We start from the raw sequence: 23,042 nt of genomic DNA, 5'->3' as shown, positions 1-23,042 counted from the left end.
ACAAAGGCACACTACATGAATTCAACCTCTCAAACGTTATACACCTCTGTGTTACAAACAAAACTTTGCAAAGATCTTAACTCTCTGACAAGACAGAAAGCGTAATGGCACACCACATTAATCCAGCATCACAATAAACTTTATTAAACAGACAACATTTACTGAACTGAACTGAACTGAACTTTATTCAGCTTAAAGTTACAAAGGCCAATGTCAACATATGGGTCCTAATCCAGGGTCTCTGCTGTGTCTGTCAGTGGTTCTTCCTATTGAGCCATTTGAAGCATTGGACAGCCCTTTGTCTGATTTATTGGTCAATCTATATAAATGTCCAGCTTTTTGATGAACCACAAACTCCTTCCTCCTCCTCAGAACTTCCTATCCAAGCCATGTCTCTACACTTCCTGCTGGGCCAAATTATTGAGCTTTAACCAGTATCTTGCTCTTGTTACTGCTACACTATAGTCCTATTGACTGCAGCTCGTGTAGCACCCTTGGATGCCAATTCACCAACCACTCTTCATTGCTTTCCACTCAAACCTGATATCTTTGGCTATTAACTTTGGCTTAATCTCTTTGGATTTCTTTTGTTCAACTGATGACCCAATGGTAATAAATGCTTGGCTAGTGGACTATATAGAGTGCATACTGTAGTATATTTCCTCCCTGATAGCATACCACATGCTGGTATACTGCAGAGCAGCATGTGACAAGATATGTAGGACTACACAGTGATGACCAGACCCAAAACAAAAAAGTGAAGCAATGACATTTACTAAGAACACAGCAAACATGAGAAACAGCATAAAATACAAAAAAAAAAATACAAACAGTGATACAACATGAATAAAAATAAAATAATCAAACTGACAAATGAACAAATTAAACTTTAAACAAGTGAAACCTATGTATGGTATCTCACAAAAGTGAGTACACCCCTCACATTTTTGTAAATATTTTATTATATCTTTTCATGTGACAACACTGAAGAAATTTCACTTGGCTTCAATGTAAAGTAGTGAGTGTACAGCTTGTATAACTGTTTAAATTTGCTGTCCCCTCAAAATAACTCAACACAGCAATTGATGTCTAAACCGCTGGCAACAATAGTGAGCACATGTCAAAAAAAATGTCAAATGGGGCCCAAGTGTCAATATTTTGTGTGTCCACCATTATTTTCCAGATACCTTAACCCTCCTGGGCATGGAGTTCACCAGAGCTTCACAGGTTGCCACTGGAGTCATCTTCCACTCCTCCATGACGACATCGCGGAGTTGGGGGATGTTAGAGACCTTGCGCGCTTCCACCTTCCGTTTGAGGATGCCCCACAGATGCTCAATAGGGTTTAGGTCTGGAGACATGCTTGGCCAGTCCCCCACCTTTATCCTCAGCTTCTTTAGCAAGACAGTTGTCATCTTGAAGGTGTGTTTGAGGTCGTTATCATGTTGGAATACTGCCCTGCGGCCCAGTCTCCGAAGGGAGGGGATCATGCTCTGCTTCAGTATGTCACAGTACATGTTGGCATTCATGGTTCCCTCAGTGAACTGTAGCTCCCCAGTGTCGGCAGCACTCATGCAGCCCCAGACAATGACACTCCCACCACCATGATTGACTGTAGGCAAGACACACTTGTCTTTGTACTCCTCACCTGGTTGCCGCCACACACGCTTGACAGGATCTGAACCAAATAAGTTTATCTTGGTCTCATCAGACCACAGGACATGGTTCCAGTAATCCATGCCCTTAGTCTGCATGTCTTCAGCAAACTGTTTGCGGGCTTTCTTGTGCATCATCTTTAGAAGAGGCTTCCTTCTGGGATGACAGCCATGCAGACCAATTTGATGCAGTGTGCAGCGTATGGTCTAAGCACTGGCAGGCTGACCCCCCACCCCTTTAACCTCTGCAGCAATGCTAGCAGCACTTATACATCTATTTCCCAAAGACAACCTCTGTATGTGACGCTGAGTATGTGCACTCAACTGCTTTTGGTCTACCATGGCGAGGCCTGTTCTGAGTGGAACCTGTCCTGTTAAACCGCTGTATGGTCTTGGCCACCATGCTGCAGCTCAATTTCAGGGTCTTAGCAATCTTCTTATAGCCTAGGCCATCTTTATGTAGAGCAACAATTCTTTATTTCATATCCTCAGAGTTTTTTGCCATGATGTGCCATGTTGAACTTCCAGTGACCAGTATGAGAGAGTGAGAGCGATAACACCAAATTTAACACACCTGCTCCCCATTCACACCTGAGACCTTGTAATACTAACGAGTCACATGACACCGGGGAGAGAAAATGGTTAATTGGGCCCAATTTGGACATTTTCACTTAGGGGTGTACTCACTTTTGTTGCCAGCGGTTAGAACATTAATGGCTATGTGTTGAGTTATTTTGAGGGGACAGCAAATTTACACTGTTATACTAGCTGTACACTCACTACTTTACATTGTAGCAAAGTGACATATCTTCAGTGTTGTCACATGAAAAGATATAATATAAAATAAAATATTTACAAAAATGTGAGGGATGTACTCACTTTTGCGAGATACTGTATATATATATATATATATATATATATATACAGTGGGGACGGAAAGTATTCAGACCCCCTTAAATTTTTCACTCTTTGTTATATTGCAGCCATCTGCTAAAATCATTTAAGTTCATTTTTTCCTCATTAATGTACACACAGCACCCCATATTGACAGAAAAACAAAGAATTGTTGACATTTTTGCAGATTTATTAAAAAAGATAAGTTGAAATATCACATGGTCCTAAGTATTCAGACCCTTTGCTGTGACACTCATATATTTAACTCAGGTGCTGTCCATTTCTCCTGATCATCCTTTAGATGGTTCTACACCTTCATTTGAGTCCAGCCTTGTTTGATTATACTGATTGGACTTGATTAGGTAAGCCACACACCTGTCTATATAAGACCTTACAGCTCACAGTGCATGTCAGAGCAAATGAGAATCGTGAGGTCAAAGGAACTGCCTGAAGAGCTCAGAAACAGAATTGTGGAAGGCAGCGATCTGGCCAAGGTTACAAAAAAATTTCTGCTGCACTTAAGGTTAATAAGAGCACAGTGGCCTCCATAATCCTTAAATAGAAAACGTTTGGGACGACCAGAATCCTTCCTAGAGCTGGCCGTCCGGCTAAACTAAGCTATCGGGGGAGAAGAGTCTTGGTGAGAGAGGTAAAGAAGAACCCAAAGATCACTGTGGCTGAGCTCCAGAGATGCAGTCGGGAGATGGGAGAGAGTTGTAGAAAGTCAACCATCACTGCAGCCCTCCACCAGTCGGGGCTTTATGGCAGAGTGGCCTGACGGAAGCCTCTCCTCAGTGCAAGACACATGAAAGCCCGCATGGAGTTTGCTAAAAAACACCCGAAGGACTCCAAGATGGTGAGAAATAAAATTCTTTGGTCTGATGAGACCAAGATAGAACTTTTTTGGCCTTAATTCTAAGCGGTATGTGTGGAGAAAACCAGGCAATGCTCATCACCTGTCCAATACAGTCCCAACAGTGAAGCATGGTGGTGGCAGCATCATGCTGTGGGGGTGTTTTTCAGCTGCAGGGACAGGTCGACTGGTTGCAATCGAGGGAAAGATAAATGCGGCCAAGTACAGGGATATACTGGACGAAAACCTTCTCCAGAGTGCTCAGGAGCTCAGACTGGGCTAAGGTTTACCTTCCAACAAGACAATGACCCTAAGCACACACCTAAAATAATGAAGGAGTGGCTTCACAACAACTCTGTGACTGTTCTTGAATGGACCAGCCAGAGCCCTAACTTAAACCCAATTGAGCATCTCTGGAGAGACCTAAAAATGGCTGTCCACCAACGTTTACCATCCAACCTGACAGAACTGGAGAGGATTCTGCAAGGAGGAATGGCAGAGGATCCCCAAATCCAGGTGTGAAAAACTTGTTGCATCTTTTCCAAAAAGACTCATGGCTGTATTAGATCAAAAGGGTGCTTCTACTAAATACTGAACAAAGGGTCTGAATACTTAGGACCATGTGATATTTCAGTTTTTCTTTTTTAATAAATCTGCAAAAATGTCAACAATTCTGTGTTTTTCTGTCAATATGGGGTGCTATGTGTACATTAATGAGGAAAAAATGATCTTAAAGGTTTTTAGCAAATGGCTGCAATATAACAAAGAGTGAGAAATTTAAGGGAGTCTGAATACTTTCTGCCCCCACTGTATATATATATATATATATATACACACACACACACACAGATATACATAACAATATATAGTATATATCTCCATAAAGTCAATATATATTAATGAACCATTATGCAATAATGTGTACTGTTGGACCTGTATGCGGGCTGAAGTTGAGGAATACTGTCACTTCTGCATACGGTGTATACAGAGCAAGACTTTGCCCCACAGAGCTGTCCCAATGAGCAACCTTCAAAGTCAAAGACCACTGGATGAGTGTGTATTGACTTTCTGTGTCTGAGGCCTGACTCGAGTGGACAGGGGAATGTTTTGGTGGTGACCGACCACTTCACCCGGTATGCCCAGGCATTCCCAAATAAAGGCCAACAAGCACTGACGGTGGCCAAAATCCTGGTAGAGAAGTTCTTTGTCCACTACGGCCTACCTCAGCATATTTACTCTGACCAGGGGAGAGACTTTCAGAGTAGACTCATTAAAAGATGGGGATCACCAGCTTCACAAATTTCACCAATTGATCCAGCGCTGCCTTCCTCTTTGTTTGATTGTTATAATAGGGGTGGTTTACCTGCCACAGACAGGGCAGCTCCCTGTACATATCAATGAATATGGGCATAAAGTCCTCGTCATTGAATAGATCCATTTTCTCTGCAAGACACAACACAAGACAAACCCTAATGTCAGGCTAAACTCTCCTAATCTTGACCCAATATAGGCCTCAATCTATAAGCAGTATAGGCCACTGATGCACCAACTTAAAATTGTACCTTTGTTATAACGATCGGCGCTTCCGCTACACCTTCCTCCGCTCACAGATCGTACGTACGTCGCATGCGTGTTACGCTTTATATACACTGCGCATGTGTGAAACTCCGCCCGCGTCGCCCGCCCCTGACGTTCTTTCTAGAATATTCCCAGCCCCGTCTCTTTAGTCGCAGTGGGAGGCGACATGGCAGAGACACAGCAGGTGCTTAAAAGCAGTAACAAGGAGGAAAGCCCGGAGCAAGAAACGTCCCGATCCAGGAGGAGAAGATTTAAGGCCTCAAATATGTCCTTTGAAGAGATGGTGGAGATGGTCAACATATTGAAGAGGGCCGACTATGATGGGAAGTATGGACCGTACCTAAACCCAAATGTGAGAAAGACCAAGATCATGACTAAAGTTGTGAAGAGTCTGCGCCAGAATTTTGGGGTAAGACAATCCAAGGTGTAATTGAGAAAACGCTGGTCTGACCTCAATTCAAGGGAGCAGGATCAGTACAGAAGGATCAAGAGAGTGCTTCTAAAAAGTAAGTAGTCGTTGTGCGTTCCTATTTTTATTATTACTTGCATGCTGCGCCGTTACCTGCATGTGCTTTTCTTTACTGTTGGACAGTTTAAAATGGCTACTTTCGTGTTCGTGGGCACAGTAGTCAGTCGTAGTAAACATTGTTTGTTTGCATTAAATACGCTGTTTTTTCCAGATACAGGGTTAACTACATTTGGTCATGATAATTTGTATTCAAAGAAGTTTAGGACATTCTTGTCTAGATGTGTGTCAAACTAGAATGAATTGCAAACTTGATTCAGTGTAATGTAAGGAGAGGACACTCAGCAGCTGTTTACACAACTGGACTCTGGAGCACTAGTGTGGGACACAAGAACAAACTTTTTAGGGTGTCCCACACAGGTGCTCCAGTGGATACTTGGGGTGTGTCTTTGGTAAGGGAAAAAATCATGTTTTGAGCTTGGAACTCTGCCCAAACAGACAATTGTACCCCACTTCCAAGCAATGTTTCATATTCCTATTTCTGGACTCAAATATCTGTGTGCTAAGTATACCATTTGTTTCATTCTCATAGGGGAGCAAAGACTCGAAAAATATGAGGACACCAGGGACCCCCCCCCCCCCCCACGTCCTGAAGAAAGGGAACAAAGGTCACAACCTGAGGATGTGGAGGAAGGAGAGGTGGTGAAGATTGTCACCACAACAGGTGAGTATCTAACACCACAGATTCAGGTAATAGATGTATGCCTGCATATTTATAATACATGGTGTGTATTTTTATTTTAGGTGATGTTCAGGTTGTGGTACCAAAATCGAGCCATTTCACCAGTAACAGTGGACAATGGATTATCCAGGAAATCATGTTTTGTAGTCAGGTTTTGGACATCATCAAAGAAAACCTAGGAGATTGAACAAAGACTGAAGAACATGATTGATGTACTAGGGAGAATTTAAATCCTAAAAAGATTCCTGGAATTTTTTTTTTATTTTTTACAATCATTTTATCTAAAGTTTTAATACAGTTTAAAAGCCAAATTTGGAAGATGCGCACAGTGTGTCAACATGTGCTATCTGCCATCAGGGGATTTCAATGTACGCGTTTTGTGGGTGCAACCCCTTCCTCCCAACTCTAGTAGGTGAGAGGAACTGGTTGCACCCCCAAAACACGTCCATTGATCCCCCATGATGGGAGAGAGCACATGTTAACATTAGGTATGGGATCAGGAAGGAAATCCCCATTTTGACTCACAATTTGTGTGCATCTTCTAAATTTGGATTTTACAGGGGTGACTTCACCCCATCTGATGAAGGCAAGATCAAGACCTTTTTCATACTATAAAATGTCTGATATTGCCTTCTTTTTTGCAATGTTGAACTTTGTAAGTTCCAGAGTTGTGTATGTTATGTTTGTAAACATGCCTGTTTCTGTATTTTTTCTGAAATTTTAAGGTAAAACTTTAAAAAAAAAATGTGTTTTATAAAACGCACATGTGAATGTGCACGGAGTAAAAGGTTTTATACTCAACAATGGGTGGCTTCTTCTTTCAATGATTAATACCATTTTTTTGTGTTAAGTTGGGGTTTATAGTGACAATAGGTGTTATTTAATAATGGGAAAACCACTTGGCACTACAAGTGCACTAGGAGAACCTAGGAGATAGCTAAAAGAAACCCAAGCAGTAAATGAAAATCAAGATTTGATCTGATAAAAGAGAAAATGTATTCAAAATGTGCTGGCATAGCAATGGCCCCCTTACCCGTAAAATATTCTACATATTTTTCTTGTACTTCACGGGCGCTTTGGGGGGGCAAGCCAGGACGGACAGCTTCCAGGGCCGTCATTGGAGTTTCTGAAAGTCCGGCCTCAGGCCCAACTGAGGTAACATACATAGGATTATTACACCAAGCCCCCACACAGTACGAACTCTACGACGAGTACGTACCCGCAACATGGCTTCAAGACGGTCAGCTGGTCAGAACGAACTAAACAGAACGCACTGAAGAACAAACAGCAAGGCCTGTGAAGAGCAAGCTGAAAATCAGTAAAGAGCGGAGAAGAATGTACTGAAAAACAGATACGAACTGACTTCACGCACTGAAAACCAGATACAACCCACAAGCACAAACTGAACAGCAGTAAAAAGATCTGAAAAAGCAGGAGTCTGAAAAGCGCGAATCATCTCTCATCAAACGTCTACTAACACGAGATAAAGAAGACATTAGCAGAAGGAGCCCAAAGGGTGGTGCGCTGGCTATTGAACTTCCCTTTTCTAGTCCCGTCATACATGTTGTACGTCACCGCGTTCTGGACGATCGGACTTTGGTGTGACCGTGTGTATGCAAGGCAAGCTTGAGCGTAATTCCATCGGAAAACCATCATAGCTTTTTCCGACGAGAATTCCGAATGTGTGTACATGTGTGTATCAGACCTGTTTGGTGTTCAGAAATTAAGAACCACTCCGTAGCACCCTCAAGGGGATCCTCAGCCAGAGAGCTTTAATCGCACCCTCTTACACATGCTTGGGACTCTTACAGCTGAAAAAAAGCAACATTGGAGCAGGCACTTTGCAGCTATTGTACATGCCTATGATAGCACTGAAAACAATGCCACAGGCTATTCAACATATAGGTTGATTTTCAGTAGAGAAGCTCAACTTCCAGTTGACTCAGCATGCGGCACCTCTTTAGATCATACCTCGATGGTGCACACAGAGGATATGTGGACTGCCTGGGGAAGAATCTGAAAACAGCATATGAAAAAGCCCAGGCTGCCTCAGACACCCAGGGCCAGCGAAACAAGCAAAACTTTGACCTGAAGGTGAGAGTACATGATTTGCAGCCTGGTGACAGAGTATTACTGAGGAACTTGGGCCTCCCTGGGAAACACAAACTGGCTGATCGGTGGAGATCGCAGCCCTACGTCATCTGCAAGATGTACTTTTGAAAGCATGTAACGGGTTGTGGACATTATATGTTGATGGACTCTGTCCTTCCTTTGGGGACCAAAGGTTTTTTGGTGGGGGAAGTGTGTAGCGGGTGCCAGCCGCCACCACTGCCCACACTCTCTGACCCCCATGAACACAGTCAAGCAGCTGCAGACTTCCCCCCCCTGCCTGCTGTCAGAACGGACAGCAGGGAGACTCGCAGGGGGTCAGAACAGCTTTGCTGTGGGCAGCTGCGGGTCCCCCCGCGCTAGGCGTGCCACCACAGCGAAGACCGGAGGACCTGCATGTAAAAGCAGGGAGAGTGGAGCTGCAGGTGTGTGTCTCCTCTCCTGCCCCCAGCTCCCTCTGCCAACCCCCCTCGTCTTCTGTCACAGCAGAGAGAGGGGGCAGCTTTGTGAAATCTGGCTGCCAAAGCTCCAGTCAACTCTTCCCTTCTATTGGCTGTGGACAAGAGATGAATCAGAAGGCCAGGGTATGCCCCAATGGCCCTGTTTTGTACCTCCACAAGAAAATTTTTTCAATAAAAAGAATTAAAAAAAAAAAGAGACAAATCAGAAGAAGGCGGGGAGCATCATGAGCATCATGGGAAGTGTAGTCCCAAGGACAGGCTGAAGCAAGGGATTCCTTATGGACAAAACCACAGCTCCCAGCATACTGAGGAAGGGGAAGGAGGGAGATGTGGATCCCAGGAAAAAGGAGAGGGAGGAGCAGTGCTGAGGATTAGAGAGAGTTGTGAGGTGACAGGACAGTGTGGTGAAACACCAGCTAAGGAAAAAGGGAGAGAGCCAGACTCTAGCAGCATCTGAGAGAACAAGAGAGCCAAGCTTTTCCAGGCACTACCAGGAGAGTGCTGCTGGAGACTGAGGAGTGAGAACGGCTGAGGGCAGCCAGGAATGGAGATAGCCAAGCAGTCCACTACCGTTCAGCCCAGGGACCCAGCGCCACTCAGCCCAGTGGAAATGATCCACACCGCTTCAGGGACCGCAATACCCATTAAGGTGTCCAGTTGGCCGCTGTCCGGTCCCCCTGCCAGTTTAGCTACCAGCCATCCTAATCAGGAGGTGATCCGGTGCCTTACAACATTGCCAGGAGCCTGAACCAGCATAGGGAATCTCTGTTGTGTCACCGCACAGAAGATTGGTGAGTGGGTGTAAACCCAAACATCCTTCTTAACACAGTACAGACACTGCATGCAGACACCTATTACCCTTTCTAGCTTCAGATGATGCTTGTTTTGGGCTGCCACAGTTAGTCAGTCTGTTCTTACAAACCACTACCTAACGGAATATCCTAGATGATTACTGTTTACATTTTCCTTGATTAAACCTACTTTCTTTACAAATGGCCCCAACGTTTGCTAGCAGAAGACACTAGTACTCTTCAACCCAGGACCTGTAACGTTACGAAACTGTGTTTCTTTATGTGTTTGCCTCTCAATGGTGTTTGCAGCCCAGAAGGAGCTGAGAAGTTGACAAATCTCCTCTCCTCACTCTCAGCACCGTGTTATGGGCAGATAGAATACTGTTTCTTTTTATACTTACAATTGCTAAATATAGAATGTTCTCATTACTATGGTATTGATACCCTGCAGTAAGTTTTAACAGTGCTGTAAGGTTCCACATGTTTTAAACCGTGATAATATATTTGAATTTTATCACTACCAGGTGTGTGTCTTTTTTTTTTGGTAACAATCCACAGCCAGGGTAATAGTATTTTCCACTTGTGTCCTTAAACGTGTTTGCAGTCATTTTATTTAACCAGGTGTGCCAGAGAGGCTGAGGTCATTCCTGGAGTTGAGGCGGAGATCAGAGAACCCAAAATCACCAAGCGGCTCCTTCGGGGGTGGCGCTACAGATATATACAGTTTTGACAAAAAACCTGGAAGATAACTGGTTTCTATGCAGAGCTGCACCAGATTTTGCACTCTCCAGTTTTAGTAAATCAACACCACTGTTTCTTTGCCCATGCAGGGTAAAGAGATGGTGTCTTTGTAAAGGTCCCACCCAAGACACTCACCTTGCCAGCAGCTCCTTATCATTTCCTGCCTCCGTCACAATTACTGACAATAAACAGGTATGGTGAAGTATGTGTCCTCCTATGTGACATGGTTCACTAGGTCACATGACCCAATAGTTGCTAACATGCAGCAGTACTGGCTGGAATAGAGGCAGGAGCTATCAGGGAGCGCACTGGTAAGGTGAGTATTAGGGGGTCCAGGGAAACCTTTACAAAGACACTGTCACTATGTGTCTATGCTCAAACACTATGCTGTTTGAGCATAGTTTTCACAAAATCGATCAGCTTTAATGGATAACTGGCTAAAATCAATTGAAAATGGATCACTCATATATGTTCACAATCAGACTGATTGTACTATATCTGTCTAAATGAGTTGTCAACTGAATCTACCATTAATCTGTTACAATTTATTGCATACATGGCCCACTTTAATGAGTTCAAGGTAAAGTAGAACCCTATTTGCAGCCAGTGTTGACAGGCTATTTTCTCGCTTCAGCTTCTCACCCCATACAAGTTTATGGGAATGTAAAAGCAGCTGGAGCAGGTCAAGTAGAAGTCAACCACACCTGCAATGTTTTCTGAATGATCAGAGAAGTGTGTCAAACCGATGTTACCCATCAAAGCCTTATCAGGGAATGGAGAAAACATTTTGAGGAAATAGTTAAATATACTTTACTTTTAACACTGCTGTAATGGAAAGTCAGTTTAAAACAAACTAATATAATTTACCTTCACGCTTAGTTTAGTTGTCTTTTAAAAGTAATACATATATTTTACAAATAGACTAGCTAAAATAAAAAAATAAAATCTAGAAAACATGGTTGTTTTAAGTGTCCTAAGTGGAAGCCATGCAATCTAAATGAGAAATTATTCCACAAGCACTTAAAATATCATTAACCTCATTAACTAGCATCTGCTGTAAGATTACTTATTGCGGTATGTCCTTGCAACCATATGTGGAATTTGCTGCTTTATGTACACTGTGAACTACACATGAAAGCAATAAACATCATAAACTATACATTATGCAAATGTAGCTGGTAGATTGAGTGTGTGTTTTTTCTAAACTATTTATTGTACAGCTAGTCATTACAGTCATTAGTGTAGATAGATCTCGGAAGACCACACAGATTGTCGGAAAAAAGGGGAAAACATTTGCTTCAATCTTTGCAAGGCCTTGCCATTGTGTAAGAATAGGAAAAAGTAACAGGGTTCCCACAACGACAGAGTCAGGGGCTCAAGAAGCTCTGTTTATAGTGGAGAAATTGAAATTTGCAGCTTTCTCCATGTTTTTTAATCTACGTATCAGGGTCTGGAGTCCAGAGGTTTTGAAGACGTAAGTTCGACTCGAACGTAAGTTCGACGCGAACGTCGGGTGCTCACCCGTTCGCCAAAGAACAAACATTATGGGGCATTCGCAGCAAATTCGAGGGCCGCGGAACGCCCCATAATACACTGCAAGATCGCAGTGCATTTCTGTATGATGATTGGCCAAAGCATGCACCTGACCTGCATGCTTTGGCCAATCCCAGTGCCCTCTGCTAAGAGAACCATAATTTGCCAAAGGCAGGGTGCCTTAGGCCAATCATGGCTCAGGGGGACTAAGTCCACGCCCCATACTCTATAAGCCTGCCTACACGGCGGTCCTGTGTAGTGTTGTTGGCGTGGACGGAGAAATAGAGTGATTTAGATTAAGCTGGCAGGTTATTCAGTTAGTGGCAGTGTATTTGATATATATATATATATATATATATATATATATATATATATATACAGTCAGGGGTGTACTCACTTTTGTTCCTGGCGGTTTAGACATTAATGGCTGTGTGTTGAGTTATTTTGAGGGGACAGAAAATTTACACTGTTATACAAGCTGTACACTCACTACTTTACATTGTAGCAAAGTGTCACATGAAAAGATATCATAAAATATTTACAAAAATGTGAGGGGTGTACTCACTTTTATACTGTATATATATATATATATATATATATATATATATATATATATATATATATACTCTGCATCCAGTGTAGCTTATTAGCTTATATCTACAGTGCATTCTGTGGTGTACTATTTCTAATATACTTCAGGCGGTGTATTAATATATATATATATACAGTCTCATATATATATATATATATATATATACTCTGCATCCAGTGTAGCCTATATCTACAGTGCATTCCGTGGTGTACTATTTCTAATATACTTCAGGCGATGTATTAATATATATATATATACATATATATATATATATATATATATATATATATACAGTCTAGTATATATATATATATATATATATATATATATATATATATATATATATATATATATATATATATAGTGTATTCCGTGGTGTACTGTTTCTACTACACTTCTGGTGGTGTACACAATACAGTGCAGCCGTAGTGCAGTTGCTACTACTTTTCTGGTGATGTACACAGTACACAATACAGTGCAGCCGTAGTGCAGTTGCTACTACTTTTCTGGTGGTGTACACAGTACACAATACAGTGCAGCCATAGTGCAGTTGCTACTACCTTTCTGGTGGTGTACATAGTACACAATACAGTGCAATTGTAGTGCAGTTTCTACTACTTTTCTGGTGGTGTACACATTATGAATACAGTGCCGTCGTAGTGCAGTTGCTACTACCTTTCTGGTGGTGTGCACAGTACACAATACAGTGCAGCTGTAGTGCAGTTGCTACTACTTTTCTGGTGGTGTACACAGTACACAAAACAGTGCAGCCGTAGTGCAGTTGCTACTACCTTTCTGGTGGTGTACACAGTACATTATACAGTGCAACCGCAGTTCAGTTTCTACTACTTTTCTGGTGGTGTACACAGTGCACAATACAGTGCAGCCGTAGTGCAGTTGCTACTACTGTTCTGGTGGTGTACACAGTACACAATACAGTGCAGTCGTAGTGCAGTTGCTACTACTTTTCTGGTGGTGTACACAGTACACAATACAGTGCAGCCATAGTGCAGTTGCTACAAATTTTTTGGTGATGTACACAGTGCACAAAACAGTGCAGCTGTAGTGCAGTTGCTACTACTTTTCTGGTGCAGTACACAATACAGTGCAACTGTAGTGCAGCTGCTACTACTTTTCTGATGGTGTACACAATACATAATACAGTGAAGCCGTAGTGCAGTTGCTACTACCTTTCTGCTGGTGTACACTGTACACAAAACAGTGCAACCGTAGTGCAGTTTCTACTAATTTCCTGGTGGTGTACACAGTACACAATACAGTGCAGCCGTAGTTCAGTTGCTACTACCGTTCTGGTGATGTACACAGTACACAATACAGTGCAGCCATAGTGCAGTTGCTACTACTGTTCTGGTGGTGTACACAGTGCACAATACAGTGCAGCCGTAGTGCAGTTGCTACTACTTTTCTGCTGGTGTACACAATAGAGTGCAGGCATAGTGCAGTTGCTACTACTTTTTTGGTGCAGTACACAATACAGTGCAGCTGTAGTGCAGTTGCTACTACTTTTCTGGTGGTGTACACAGTACACAATACAGTGCAGCCGTAGTGCAGTTGGTACTACTTTTCTGGTGCAGTACACAATACAGTGCAACCGTAGTGCCGTTGCTACTGCTTTTCTGGTGGTGTACATAGTGCACAATACAATGCAGCCATAGTGTAATAGTGTAATAGTAATGTAGTGTAATAGTACATTACAGTGCAGTGTGGTGTTGCAAAACAAAATATACATGATGTCAAGAAGGCCACCAAGGAGAGGCTGACGCACACAGGCCACTAAAAGAGAGCAAGCAGCCTCTGTGTCTACAGTCAACAGTGCTAGTCATGGACATGGTGCAGGTGGCTGTGGGGCAGGCTTGTCCTTTTTTTCTGCTGCTGGCCGTGTTATTGAGCCAGAACATGCAGAAGAGTTGGGGGAGTGGATAACAAAGCAGTCCTCATCCTCCTCATCCTCTGTCACCCAGGCTCAGAGTAGTTTGCCCTCCAATGCAGCTGCCAAAGTGGCCTGTTCCACAGTCACAGTTACTCCTTCTGCAGCCCCACCATCATGCATGGAGGAGTCCCCCGAACTATTCGACCAGTGTCAGGTACATGCTGTTGGAGGATGCGCAGGGATTGGAAGGCTCCGATGTTGGTTCCCAGGTTGAGGAAGGGAGCAATGTGAGCCTAGAGAGAGGAGGTGCCCAAGAAGGACAAGAAGCTGGCTGTCATGTTCCCCCCAACTGCAGCATACTGCCAAGTTTGCTCCAGTAACGAGGAGGGAGGGGATGATGAGGTCACTGACTCTACTTGGGTGCCTGATAGAAGAGAGGAGGTGGTGGCACAACTCCAACGAGACAGGATGTCTTCTAGGGGGCAGCTTAAGGGCAGCCACCCTACTGCATCACACTGCAGAGCTCCGCAGGTGCAGGGCGCTGCTGACTCCCCACTGATTTTGAAAAGTTCCTAGGCGTGGGCCTTTTTTGACACATGTGCAGCAGATTGCACCATTGCTGTTTGCAAGCTATGTCTGAAGCGAATCAACCATGGCCAGAACAGCAGCCACTTGGGCACCACATGCTTGACCAGACATATGACAACCTGTTTAAAGTGGAAATATAGCACTGTCTGAAATGTAATATATGACAACCTCCCATGCAGTCTGTTGGCAACAGCACTTGAAAGACCCACATCAAAGAAAAAGGCAGACTTCTCCTTTTTCCTCATCTGTGATCTCCAACCCCACTATACCTCCAGTCCTCTCAAAAACCTGCACTGAGAGGAATTAGGGTATAGCAATAGGTGTCGCAAGTACTTGCAGCCAATCTGCTATCAGTACACCTCCATCTGATTTTAGCAGGCAAATTTCCCTACCCCAGTTGCTAAATCGTAAAAAGAAATTCGTTCCCAGCCATCCAAATGCTCACTGTCTGAATGCTAGCTTGGCCAAATTGCTAGCACTGCAACTGCTGCCTTTTCATCTGGTAGACTCTTCCTCCTTTCATGAATTTGTGGAATGTGCTCTACCTCAGTAGCAGGTTCCAAAATGCCATTTCTTTTCACGGAAGGCCATTCTGGCTCTCTACTGGCATGTGGAAGGCAATGTTTTGGCCTTGTTGGACAGGTGCATATTACCGCTGACTCATGGACCAGCAGGCATGGGCAGGGAAGTTACCTTTCCTTCACGGCGCACTGGTTAACTCTGCTGGCAGCTGGGAAGGATGCAGGACAGGGTTCAGTATTGTTGGAGCTTGTTCCGCCACCACGCCTCCAAAATGCTAGTGGTGATTCTGCCACAGCTTTCTCCTCCATCCCCCCCTCTTCTTCTTCCTCTATGGCCTCTTCTGCAGATTTGTCCTCTGAAGCAGTGGTGCTCTGTAAGCGTTCAAGGGGCTATGCAAGCACTTAGGCAAAAAGATGTCATGCGGTGCTTGAGTTGGTCTGCTTAGGGGACAGGAGCCACACTGGGGCAGAGATTCTGTCAGCTCTGCAGGGGCAGGCTCAGAGGTGGTTGACACCATGCCAGCTTCAGCCAGGAATGGTTGTATGCGACAATGGCACCAACCTTCTCTCTGCTCTCCGGCAGGGACACTTGACCCATGTTCCGTGTTTGGCACACATCCTGAATTTGGTGGTGCAGTGGTTCTTGAGCAGGCACCCAGGCTTACAGGATCTCCTGAGGCAGGCCAGAAAAGTCTGTGGTAATTTCCGCCTGTCATACTATGCCAGTGCTCGGCTGGCTGACATTCAAAGGGTATGCAACCTGCCCGCCCATCAATGAGTACCTGTGTGAGTATGGCACCAGGACAGGGTCAGGGGAGCTTGGCTTCTTTTCGCTACGCCAGTGGCTACTGATCAAGGATGCATGCACTGTCCTGTCACCATTTGAGGAGGCCACGAGGATGGTGAGCGACAACAATGCATGCATCAATGATTCTGTCCCTCTTGTCTTTCTGTTGGAGCACACGCTTCGTGGAATAATGGACAGGGCACTTGAGGCAGAACAGCGGGAGGAAGAGGAGGACTTCCGCACCTCTCAAGGCCCCCTTTATCCAGATAGCGGGTCCGCCAAACACACAGGAAGAAGAGGAGGAGGAGGATTGTGTCAGCATGGACGTGAAGGATAACACTCAGCAGCAGTCTTCAAGGGATGGTTTTCAGTCCCCAGAAACCCAAGGAGTTGTATGTGGCTGGGAGGAGGCTGTTACAGATCATGTGATCCTTAGTGACCCAGAGGACTCAGAATCGAATGCCTCTGCAAACTTAAACTGCATGGCTTCCTTAATTCTGCAAAGCCCGCAAAAAGACCCTAGGATTTGTGGTATCAAGGAGAGGGATCATTACTGGCTGGCAACCGTTCTTGATTCACGTTACAAGGGTAAGATTGCAGAACTCATCCTGCCTTCTCAGAGGGAGCAGAGCATTTTCAGACCCTGGGAGGTTACAATTTCCTGGTGCTGGACAACATGTTGCTGAGGCTTCGTTCAGTCAGAGGAAGAGAGGTGGAGAAGGTGGCCGGCTGACTGATGCTTTTAGACAATTTTTCAATCCTTAGCGCCAAGGTCTGATCAGTTCAAGCAACCATCGCCAGCATCTGCATTACATGGTGCTGGAATATCTAGGGGCAAGAGCAGACTTGGAGACCTTTCCAACAGACCATCCATTGGGTTACTGGGTCTTGAGCATGGACCACTAGCCAGAACTTGCTTAATATGCAAGTGAGCTACGGGCCTGTCCTGCATCCAGCGTTCTTTCTGAATGCACATTCAGTGCTGCTGGAGGGTTTGTAACGGATCACAAAGTGCGCCTGCCCACAGACTCCGTTGATAGGCTCACATTCATAAAAATGAATCAGTCTTGGATCAGCAGCTATCAAGCACCTGATGCTGATTGATTTTTCCATGGATTTGGGATCCCTTGAAGACTGCCTATGCTGAGTGACTATCCTATTCCTCCTCAATCTTGATGATTCTAGCTTCCAACAAAATGTTTGTTTAGGGCACCACTACCACTGCCTAAGGCCCAATTTTTCTGCCACTGTTTAACAGGGGCATGTAATTACAATTTTTGATTTAATATTTCACAGTAGGGCCCATTCCTGCACCCAACAAGAGTAACTGTGAGGGGTTACAGTATTGTGGCACCACCACCCAAGGCCCAATTTTTCTGCCCCTGTTTAACAGGGGCATGTAATTACAATTTTTTAAATAATTTAACAGTAGGGCCTGTTCCTGTGTCCAACAAGAGTAACTGTAATGCCACATACACACGATCGGACTTTCTGGCATACTTGGTCTGGCACACTTTCCGACGGACTTTGTCCGCCAGGTGCGCCGGACTTTAAAACGGACGGACTTGCCCACACACGACCGGACTTTCCGACGGGCTAAGTCCGCCCATCTTTCCGACGGACTTTCGCCTGAGTTACGGCGGACTTTCAGAATGAACGGACTTGCCCACACATGGACAAGTCCGTTCATTTTGAACGTGCCTCAGGTGCGACGGGACTAGAAAAGGAAGTCAATCTTGCCGCTTTTATCGGCGAGATTGACACCTTGCGAGCCCCGTTGCGGGTCATACCAGGCCCTTAGGTCTAGTATGGATTTTAAAGGGAAGCCCCTACGCAGAAAAAATGGCGTGAGGTCCCCCCTAATATCCATACCAGACCCTGATCCGAGCATGCAGCCGGCCGGTCAGGAAAGGGGGTGGGGACGAGCGAGTGCCCCCCTCCTGAACCGTACCAGGCCGCATGCCCTCAACATGGGGGGGTGGGTGCTTTCGGGGAGGGGGCGCCCTGCGTGCCCCCCCACCCCAAAGCACCTTGTCCCCATGTTGACGAGGACAAGGGCCTCTTCCCGACAACCCTGGCTGTTGGTTGTCGGGGTCTGCGGGCAGGGGGCTTATCGGAATCCGGGAGCCCCCTATAATAAGAGGGCCCCCAGATCCCGGCCCCCCATGGTACCCCTACCCATTCACCTAGGGAAAAAGTGTCAATAATAAAACACACTACACAGGTTTTTTAAATAATTTATTAACAGCTTCGGGGGTGTTCCTCCTGCTTCGAGGGACTTCTTCCGGCTTCGGGGGTCCCTCCGGTTCCTCTTCTCCCGGCATCCGGTTGGTTCTTCTCCGCTCTCTCCGGCCTCTTCTCCCGGTGTTCCAGTTCTTCGGCTGGCTCCTCCGGAGGTCCGGACTTCTGGGCTTCTTGTCTTCTTCCCTCTTCTCTTCTCCAGATGTTGACACGACGCTCTCTGCGGCTGGACTGGTCTCTGAGGGTTCCGTTGTGACTTATATAGGTGGAGACCCCGCCCCCTTATGATGTCACAGTCCCTGGGCATGCTGGGACTGTGACGTTTTAGGGGGCGTGGTCACCGGGTGATGTTGACCACGCTCCCTAAAACATCACAGTCCCAGCATGCCCAGGGACTGTGACATCATAAGGGGGCAGGGTCTCCACCTATATAAGTCACAACGGAGCCCTCAGAGAGCAGTCCAGTCAGAGAGAGCGTCGTGTCAACATCTGGAGAAGAGAAGAGGGAAGAAGACAAGAAGCCAAGAAGCCCAGAAGTCCGGACCTCCGCTGGCAAAAGAGCAGCCTGAAGACAGCGGAGGAGCCGGCCGAAGAACTGGAACACTGGGAGAAGAGGCTGGAGAGAGCGGAGAAGAACCAACCGGACGCCGGGAGAAGAGGAACCGGAGGGACCCCGAAGCCGGAGGAAGACCCCCGAAGCCGGAGGAAGACCCCCCCGGAGCTGTTTAATAAATTATTTTAAAAACCTGTGTAGTGTGTTTTATTATTGACACTTTTTCCCTAGGTGAATGGGTAGGGGTACCATGTACCCCATACTCATTCACATAGAGTGGGGGGCCGGGATCTGGAGGCCCTCTTATTATAGGGGGCTCCCGGATTCTGATAAGCCCCCCGCCCGCAGACCCCGACAACCAATGGCCAGGGTTGTCGGGAAGAGGCCCTTGTCCTCATCAACATGGGGACAAGGTGCTTTGGGGTGGGGGGGCCCCGCAGGGCGCCCCCTCCCCCAAAGCACCCACCCCCCATGTTGAGGGCATGCGGCCTGGTACGGTTGAGGAGGAGGGGTGCTCGCTAGTCCCCACCCCCTTTCCTGACCGGCCGGGCTGCGTGCTCGGATCAGGGTCTGATATGGATTTTAGGGGGGACCCCACGTCGTTTTTTCAGCGTAGGGGTTTCCCTTTATAATCCATACCAGACCTAAGGGCCTGGTATGCCCCGCGCTCGCCGCAATAGGAAAATTTGTTTACATACATACAGACAGATGAGCGGGTTTTCCGTCGGACCAGCACACAGACGAGCGGACTTTCCGCCAGAAACTGAGTCCGACAGAAAGATTTACAACATGTTTCAAAACTAGATCCGGCGGGCTTTTGGGAAAAAGTCCGCCGGAAAAGTCCGCCGGAGCCTACACACGGTCGGATTGTTCGGCGGACTCTGGTCTGCCGGACCAAGTATGCCGGAAAGTCCGCTCGTGTGTACGCGGCATAAGGGGTTACAGTGTTCTGCCACCACCAACACCTAAGGCCCAATTTTCTGCATAGTATATAGGGCAGGCCTTACAGTACTTCTGTTTAGAGTATATAGTGCCTGGGACCCCCCCCCACGTCATTTTTTTTTTAATTTGGGTGCGGGGTTCCCCTTAGTATCCATACCAGACCCAAAGAGCCTGGTAATGGGCTGGGGAGGGGGAGGAACCCATGCCGTTTTGCTCAATGATTTTCCTCTATTTTGCCAGGACCCAACAATACATTACAGCCGCAAGCAGTGTTAAATGACTTTTTTTCCTTTTAGAAATGTCATTTTGCTGTGGTATTGTTCTAAACACGGGAAAACTGTGCCACTTTACAGGCATACTATAGACACCGCCCAGGCATGAAATTTAAAGGAATATTTCATTTTTATTGTTTCACTTTAAGCGGAGTTCCACCCAAATTTTGAACAATATCTGTATGTATTCTCTTCCTTGCCTAGATGCTCACATGCCGTTTAAAAAAATTTAAATCGCCGTAATTACCTTTTATTTTTCTATTCTTCTTTACACTTCCTGGTTCTCCTCCCGTGGGAGTAGGCGTGTTTCTAGCCTCTCCCAGACTCCTGGGAGCTAGTCTCAGGCTTCCCAGGATGCCACTGAGCATGTGCGGGAACGAGCAGTGAATGCTGGGACCACAGCATTCACCACATCCAGGAAATAAATGCTTGTGGGTTTCAAATGCCCACAATGAAGATGGAAACCGCCTGCAGTGAATAATATAAGTTTAAATTCTTTCCGACGAAATCTAACACAGGCGGACATATTACACACAATATGTGAGTATGCAATGTTGAGAAGAAAAGTTTGTGAATGAACTCAAAAAAAAAAAAAAGGATAGCTAGGTGGACCCCCGCTTTAAGCATTCTTAAAATCACTGCTCCCCAAAAAATTACCGTTTTTAAAACTTTTTTTGCATTGATACATGTCCCCTGGGGCAGGACCTGGGTCCCTAAACACTTTTTATGGCAATAACTTGCATATAAGCCTTTAAAATTAGCACTTTTGATTTTTCACGTTCATGTCCCATAGACTTTAACGGTGTTCACGTGTTCAAACAAACTTTTTGCATGTTCGCATGTTCTGCTGCAAACCGAATGGGGGGGTGTTCGGCTCATCCCTATGTGTTTGCAGAGAGAGCTGAAGAAGTGACGAGATTGCACCTAAGCACAGAGATGCTGTAAAGAAACCCTACAAAAGTGCCTAAGCTTAATAGCAATACAAAAAATAGTTCTTTTTATTAACAATCCAATTAAAGTTTACTTGAAAAATCTCAATTCACATTGTTCTGCTTGTCTGCTGTCCATATCTTGACACAAATTCCTGGATTACCTGCATGTTTTGCAGCTTCTTCTCTGCTGTTTCCTTTTGATTACTAAGTACTACATATCTCATGGTTCCTTGCTGCCTGCAAACAGTGATTCCTGTACTGACTCCACCTCCTGAAACCCCTCCTCTCAACACCACTGTGGTTCAGAAGGCAGGCTCTGTGAAATGTGTGACACAGCATTGCCTACTCACCGGAGCAGGTTTACAAACTTCAAGATTGAAGACCGTCTATCGCACATATACCCCAGCAGTTTTAAGTGGCATACCAGGATGATGACCATATTCAGCTGACGGACAGCTTTCATGCAAAATTCATCCTAGTGGTTAATTAGTTGCTGGATTGCTTTTACAGGGGGTGGGAGGGGTCACTCCCCTCCCTCTGTCCACCTTTGCCTCGCTAAGCTCTACTGTCTCACCGATGAGCCTAGACTGAAGCTGGCAGTTTCGCCGGCTTACCATCTAGCTGCTCACAGACCAGAAGGTCTTTCAAAAAAACATTTGAAGAAAATGTGAAAAAAAAGAATATTAATAAAATATATATATTTTTTTTTTTTTTAAAGAAGTGCTCCTATGCTTGTGCGCAAAGGTGAACGCATGCATTGGTCCCGCACGCATACGTAAATTGTGAAACGTGTGATGTATTGTCATGAACATCAGAGCGAGAGCAAAAATTCTAGCACCAGACCTCCTAATTCTAAACTGGTAACCAACCTCTAAAGGCTTTTAACCACTTCAGCCACGGAAGATTTGACTGCTCAATGACCAGGCCATTTTTTGCGATATGGCACTGCGTCGCTTTAACTGACAATTGCACGGTCATGCAACGCTGTAACCAAACAAAACTGATGTCCTTTTTTTCCACAAATAGAGCTTTCTTTTGGTGGTATTTGATCGCCTCTGCTTTTTTTTTTTTTTTTTGCGCTATAAACAAAAGAAGAGCGACAATTGTGAATAAAACACATATCTTTTACTTTTTGCTATAATAAATATCCCACATTTTTTATCAAAAAAACAAATTTTTTTCCTCAGTTTAGGCCGATATGTATTCTTCTACATATTTTTGGTAAGAAAAAAAACGCAATAAGCATATATTGATTGCTTTGCGCAAAAGTTATAGTGTCTACAAAATAGGGGATAGTTTTATGGCATTTTTATTATTATTTTTTTTTACTAGTAATGGCGGTGATCTGCAATTTTTATCGGGACTGCAATATTGCGGAGGACAAATTGGACACTTTTGACACATTTTTGGGACCATTGACAATTATACAGGCATCAGTGTTATAAAAATGCACTGATTACTGTATAAATGTCACTGGCAGGGAAGGGGTTAACTCTAGGGGGCGATCAAGGGGTTAACTGTGTTCCCTAGGTGTGTTCTAACTGTAGGGGGGATCGGACTGTCTAGGAGGAGAGAGAGATCGGTGTTCATACTTAGTATGAACACATGATCTGTCTCTACTCCCCTGAAAGAACCAGGATCTGCTTGTTTACCCACACAGATCCCGGTTCTCGCTCTGTCACGAGCGATCGCGGGTGCCCCACGGTCATCACACCCGCCGGGCACTCGCATCGGCTCCGGCACACGCTGTGGGCGCGTGCATTCCCCTAATGGCCAAAAGGCAAAGCGACGTAAGGTAACGTTGTTTCGCCCAGCCATGCCATTCTGCCGCAGTAAAACTGAGGCGGCTGGTCGGCAAGCGGTTAAATTGTTAATTTTAAATAATGTAGTTTGGCGCCAT

Source organism: Aquarana catesbeiana, linkage group LG07 (genome assembly GCF_042186555.1).
Source record: "Aquarana catesbeiana isolate 2022-GZ linkage group LG07, ASM4218655v1, whole genome shotgun sequence".
NCBI lineage: Eukaryota > Metazoa > Chordata > Amphibia > Anura > Ranidae > Aquarana > Aquarana catesbeiana.
This window is presented reverse-complemented; position numbering follows the sequence as displayed.